The following is a 7,378-nucleotide window of genomic DNA, read 5'->3' as shown; positions in this document are numbered from 1 at the left end:
CACATGCACATGTGACTCTTAAGACATCAGAAGTTTACATGTTTGGGACAGCTTTTGAAAATATGAATAAAGTGTAAACTGAGAGGTAGTTGTTTATGATGCCTCATATCATACCAGTCACATCACAATGAAGGATATCAACTGCAAATATTTGCATTGAGGTAAGAGTAAAGCCAATATCTGTGGCATCCTATAAATGCAGCTGAACACTGACAATCGTGTTCTCGGTGAACATGTCACAGTGGACACTTTCTGTCCAAATCATGGTGTTACTTGTCTGTGCATTCAGAAATGTTGTAGAGCATCAGCTGACCAGGTAAAACATAACCATTGTCACATTTTCCCACCAAATGACAAAAGAAATCAATTTTGTTTAAGGTGTTTTATTACAAAACAAAACAGTGCAGCCTGTCTTCCCAAGTAGTAGACTTGAAGAATACCATGTTAAACATAATGATATGTAGTACTAAAGTCATTAAGTTGGTATACACACATACCTTTATGTCTGTCGGAAAGAATCCAAGAAACAAGTAATGCCATTGGCTAACCAACAATGAATGTGTCAGTATATGGCAGTTACAATTCCATGACACTGAACATTATACCCTTTGTATTTACAAGAACTTAGCTACCACTATAAAAAAAAACAGAGCTATAAAATAATCTGGTATTTTGTTATGAACTCATGATAGGAAGCTACCTGTCACAAAAAGGCCAACAGAAACAAAATATGGAAAGATCTGGAGCAAATATAACTCACAAAACTGAATATTTTAAGAAGGGGTGATTTTCTTTTTTCTAAAACTTACAGCATACTTATTAGATTGTAAGACATACCATCACCTGTCATATATATCAGACTTCTGCATATATCATGAATTTCATTTTTCACAACTTTCTTATTTCTGGCAAAGGGAAGCAGTTTAACACGCTTTTCTAGTAGACATGCAGACAACACGTGGTTGCAGTTATGTGCAGCCTTAATTAAGAAGAAACTATCACAAAAGTCAGTTTTAATAAGAGTCAAGTTCATGAAATATGGTATACCTTTACTATTCCAATGTTTACCACATGCAGCACACACTAATAATAAACCATCAGGCTCTCTCAAATCGTAAATGTAGTCCATCAAAGTAACCCTCATCACTTGCACTGTCATGTACAGTGATGTGGACGCCAGTTCCTAGATTTTCGTCAGCATTAAATTCTGTTCATTTGCTTTCTTGTTAACTTCTACATTGCTGTTTTTTTCACATCCATCAGAATAAATGCAATTGATTCTTATACCCCAACACCACAACATACACCTGCGGATGCTCTGAAGTACAAAAAGATATGTATTATTTTTATGATGTATAAAAACAATATGCACAACAATCAGAGCTCACTTATGTATGTGCCAATGACAAAATATGGCAACAGAGCCAGTTACCTGATAGCAGTTCCTAATGCTCATCCTACAGACCATAGCTCTTTTAATTATTTTAAAATATCATAAAAATATATGCATGTAGACACAGGACGCTTTTGGAAACATTGCATTACAAAACAAATGACCATTTATGAGTTGAAAAGAACAGAAAAGGATAGTTTTCTTGACAGGGCAGAAAATACATCATGGCAAGTTACTGGAATGCATCACATGTCCTGCTGGAATACCAGTTGACTTGAACTACCTTGTTGACTTGAACATTAGCCACCCAGTTACAGTTAAGTTATTAGAAAACATGTGAATAAGCACATTCTAATCCTGCTGATTTGATGACTGATTGTCAATATGAGGAGAAAACTGACAGAGGATGTCTGTACAAGGGGTGTTTACATTAGGTACTGATGTGGTAGCCACTGGTGGTTCATACAACTGCAGCAATCAGTACCTAAGAACTGTGACAGTGATACTGCTTGTCATGGTGACATAAATAATCTCTAAACATTGGAATTACTTGTAGTTTCTGGGATACCTTTCTTTTTGATTGACTCCACATTATACATGAATCATTAGTCCCATGCACTTGGAATAAAGCATGACCTTAACAATATATTGAATTAACGCCTTTAAAATTTCCAGATTATGGAATTTGGACATGTTCTCTGGGTTGATGATACCAAATTGCATTTCAAACTTGTGATTAACTTCTCAATGTTCTTGCTCAAGACTTCTATTTTTTACAGATTTTTAACTTTTTTATTTGTCATATGACTGTCACCAAAAATGGAATGACGCCTTTAAAATCTACAGTTTAGGGAATTTGAAGATGTTCTCTGGGCTGATGATACCAATTTGCATTTCAAACTTGTGATTAACTTCTCGGTGTTCTTGCTCAAGACTTCTATTTTTTACAAATTTTTAGCTCTTTTATTCGTCACATGACTTTCACCAAAAATGGAATGACGCCTTTAAAATCTACAGTTTAGGGAATTTGAAGATGTTCTCTGGGCTGATGATACCAATTTGCATTTCAAACTTGTGATTAACTTCTCGGTGTTCTTGCTCAAGACTTCTATTTTTCAGAGATTTTAAACTATTTCATTTGTCACATGACCTCGACCACAAATGGAATAGGTTTTTAACTACATGCAATTAATGTCCCATACTGTTCCTGCCAAATAATAAGCTAGGTTACTAAGACTGATCACATGGTCACCACTTGGTATAGGAATTTATTCATTGGGATCTATTTTTACCTATAAATCCAGCACAGCTGCACGACAATGGCAAGTGGGTGCATGAATTACCCTAACTAAATGCTAAACCTAGAAATTCAACAGTGCCGCTGCACTCAGTTCATAATGCTGCACTTGAGAGCAAGAGTAGACATCAACTGAATTCCAAGCTGTCTGCAAATTGTTGATCTGGACTAGGGGATCAACCCAACATGGGATGAATGGTGAACAACCTGTGAACATATGAAGTTAGTCATTAATAAAAACATTTGGTTTTAATGTCATGATAACCTGAAGGGAGCAAAATATGAGAAAAATATAATGGAATTAAACATCAAACATAAAAATGTCTTATGGGACAATTACGGCTAAAATCTAACGTGTCAGAAACCTTTGAACTGTCAAATGCATTTATTCACTGAATGGAAAAATGACAAATATGTCATTAGCCATGCCACTACAGAGCCGAGGGAATTGTTACTATGGCATATAGTCTTGGTACTAAGGGTTCACAGAAAGCTGAGCATATACTGCCTCACCAGTGGAAACTTGCAAGTCAAATACATATTTTCTGTGTATCTGTCGCAGCAATAATTACATCAACAATAATTTCCTTTATATCAGGCATCAGGAAGATGATTCTGCATCTGTGACTAAAACTTTACATATGACCTTAAAAAATCACATTTGATAGCTCATATCAGACCACGCATATTTTATTTGATATTTGTCAACTACCTTTCCCCGAGATAGGGAATGTGAGTTTGACTTATTGTTCCCATATCAAGGCAGAACTGATTGTGATTACACTGCCATTTAGGAAGTGATCAAATGTAATGTATGTCATATTTGGGATTACACTTTCTTAGTTAAGTACAAATCCTAGTACTTTTTTGGTTGAGTCCCACCTGGGACTTGAACCTGCACCCTAATCGCCAGCACACAAAGTCAGCTGTCTAGACGGATCAGCCACTGCGACTTCCTTACTTTTTTTTCTTGCAGGTTGTGCCTGAAATGTATCAATATCAATCATTAGGCTCAATTGTACTTCACACGTTTTTGTTTATTTTTTGTTGCTGTTATTAAATGCCACACACAACAATATCTAAGCTATATGGAGAGGTATAGTAATAAATAATTTCATGTTTACCTCACATTTATCTCACATTATGTGATTAATGTTAAAATGTTATAGAATTTACTGAAAATGAACAAGAGTAGACAAACATATTCAGTGCAAAAGCCACAGATATTAATACATATTTATCGACATGTTTCTGTACCATGTCTGGCTTAGCTATGGATGTGAAAAAATACATTTTAGGTACAAGGATATACTATTCAAAAACTGTCCATAATGGATTCTTCCTCAATTGTATATTGTTCATTATATACTACAACAACAAAAAAAAGAAAGAAAGTGGGAACATCACAAAATTTGATAGTCATATATATAAACTGAATCATGGTGAAGTCATTTATACTCTTAGATAAATGTAAGTTTTTGTGTGCTTAGTGGGCACTTTAAATAAAATTCAATATTCGTTGAGTTTGAGTGAAAAGAAACATTGTCAAAAACAGCAAAAAACAAGGGTGTTGAAACACACCAGCACCAAGTTTGATTCAACGCCCAAACACAACAGAGTAGTGCATGAAGAAGACTTTCTTACAATGCACAGGTAATGGCAACAGGGCATTGGCAGTATATTTAGTGATAACTTTTTTCTATCTCAACCTATATAATGTGTTGACTAAAGAAGAATGACTATTAATCATATGTCCATGATAGTCCTGGTTCCAAATTTGTTCCAAATTAAACATGATTTGTCCATTCCAAACCTTAGTACCAAAATACATGAGCATGATGATTACTGTTGACTTTTGTATTGAAAATAATTTTAGCAAGCCTTAACTTACATAGCATGCCCATGTTGATGCTGCTGCACAACCTACAGTGTTGGACACTGACCAAAATGTGTCTGTGATCCAATGTACCAGCAGACAGAAAAAGTCTGTCGTGCTGGACTGCTGGATTCAAATATCATTGCTTCCAAAAAAGAGGAATATAAAAATACTTTACACCTAACCTGTACACTTGTTGTTCTTCCAAATTAATGATGTTTTATATCTTGGAAAAGTGGTAATCAGCATCATGTCACAACCACAATGAAACAAGGGTCATCAGAAGCTGACATATTCCCCTGGCCCCCAAATATATTTAAAAGAATAGTTACAGGGGGTATGGTAGGTGAGCTGGCTAAGGTGCCAGGCTAGTGACCCAGCGAGGTTGAGGTGTCAGGATCGAGCCCTCTCTGTGTGCAGACTATTTCAGTCTTGCAGACTTCTAATGTACAGTGCACAACTCACAAAGCCGTTGGCATATGACCAGATGGTGGCCAAATGGATACTGGCAAACTCCAGTACAGCAACATGCAGTGAACTTGGACTACGTACTGCGACTATGTGTCCCAGTCCACCCAGCTGTGAATGGGTACCTCGTAAGGACGGGAGAGTCACAATAAAACGTGGTGGGCCTAGTGGCAGAATGAGTTGCATACTCCCCATCATATCATATCATATCATATCATATCATATCATATCATATCATATCATATATCATATATCATATATCATATATCATATATCATATCATATCATATCATATCATATATCATATCTCACTTAAGGTTAAACTCCAGCTTGACTAATTCCAAATCATTTCCATGGAAATCATGAAAATTATAAATGCCATAGATCTGTAACTAGCAAAGTCACAATTTCAAGACCTGTATCATATATCTGCCAAGATCTGTTGAAAGATATGAAATGGTTTTCGAACTGTGCTCTGGGAACAAAGCACACCCCTCCATTTTGAGACCAAGAAAATAATACATGGAAACCAAGAAAATAATACATCACAAAAACTTTTAAAAACCAAAAACCACCACCTTGGGGTCTGCCACACATATCTAGAAAGTTTTGCTAACAGATATTAAGAAGTTTGAGAGTTCTGCTCTGGAAATGAAACACACCTTCCACTTTTCAGCCTAGGTCCAAAACGTTTTCACGGAAAACACAAAAATAATAAATCACAAAATCCTATACATAGCATAAGGCACCACTATAGGTTCTGATTGATATATCTACCAAGTTTTTCAGAAAAACATTGAACGGTTTTTCAGTTCTGCTCCGGAAATGAATCCCATCCCTCCATTTTGAGACTAAGTCTGAAACGTTTCCATGGAAACCGAGAAAATAATACATCACAAGATCATGTACATAGCAAAAGGCACCACTTCAGGTTCTGACTGATATATCTACCGAGTTTTGCAGAAACATATTGCATAGTTTTTGAGTTCTGCTCCGGAAACGAAGCCTACGCCATCATAAGACTAACACCAAAATGTTCCACGGAAAAAAAACAAAAAAAAATATAAATGCCAAAAATCTGTAAATAGCAAAAAGCACAACCATAGGCTGAGATTACTATATCTATCAAGTTTGGTCTAAAAATATTGAATGGTTTCTGAGTTATGCTCCGGAAACAAAATTATTACGGACGGACGGACAGACGAGGCGTCGACTATATCCCCCGCATTACATGCCGGGGGATAAAAAACACCTTTAAACCACAGTTCTAACGATACTTTAAATGGCACGACTGTCAAATGTGCAACGTGAATGTGCCGTTGGCATGTGAAAAGCGGGAAGATCAGTTATTGACGTCGCAAGAGCAATGGGATGCAGATATCGTACTGTGTATGACTTGAGAGGTCATCTATAAAACAACTGGCACCACCTCTGATTGCAAAAGGTCGGGTTGTCCATGTGTGACGACACGAGCAAAAGACCGTCAAATCATCCTATGTCACCTACGTGATAGATATCTGCTGGCTACACGAACCAGGGCTGAGATGTTAGGAGGTCGACTGTCCTCACGGACCATTTGAAATCATTTACGGGCAGCCAGTCTCCATTCTCAACGTCCATATTGTGACTTGACATTCTGTATACCCATGTTTTGGAAAGGAGGTGTAGCCTATTGGAACTGATTGTGGCACTGTCAGTGTATCGAGTACATCACTGAGTTCTCAGCGATGAAATAATAACAATTTAACCATCTTACCATCTCTGGTTCTTTTATAGTGCCCTAAAGAAAGAATATTTCTTTTTTGACTCAGCATTCTTAAAACTTTCTCTGCACACATTTCACAGAAGTCATCAGACTAAATACTAAATATTAGAAATTAGTTTTAATTACTGCATGGATACAAAATTCCAAGAACACAAAATTCTTACACAAAATCATCAAATCACAGCTGTCAGATGATTCTGTCAGCACTGAAGGCTATACACAATACATTTCAAGAACAGACCCAGCAAAAAGAAGATGCGTTTCATTTCCTACCAGTCCCAGAGTTGCTTAGGGCTGGATGAAGCTCTCCTGGGGCTGCTGGCTGCAGGTCCGAGGTACACTCTGACTGTCTGCCTGACATGCCAAGGAAGTGGCCAAAGTGGGCTGGGATGAGAGAGAAAATGAATGAAATGTTGAGTCAAGAGGGGATTGTACATGGTAAAAGGGATGCGGTGGGGTCTCTGCACAAGACAAAGAAACCAAGAGGGTGCAGAGAGGGTCCTAAAGCGCCGAGAGTGCGGAAAGTGGTGACTGAAATGGGACAGAGAGTGAATGAAATATTTGGTCTACAGAAGGCTG

The sequence above is a fragment of the Haliotis asinina genome, chromosome 4 (assembly GCF_037392515.1).
Source record: "Haliotis asinina isolate JCU_RB_2024 chromosome 4, JCU_Hal_asi_v2, whole genome shotgun sequence".
NCBI classification, from domain to species: Eukaryota; Metazoa; Mollusca; class Gastropoda; order Lepetellida; family Haliotidae; genus Haliotis; species Haliotis asinina.
Note: the sequence above shows the minus strand (reverse complement) of the source record.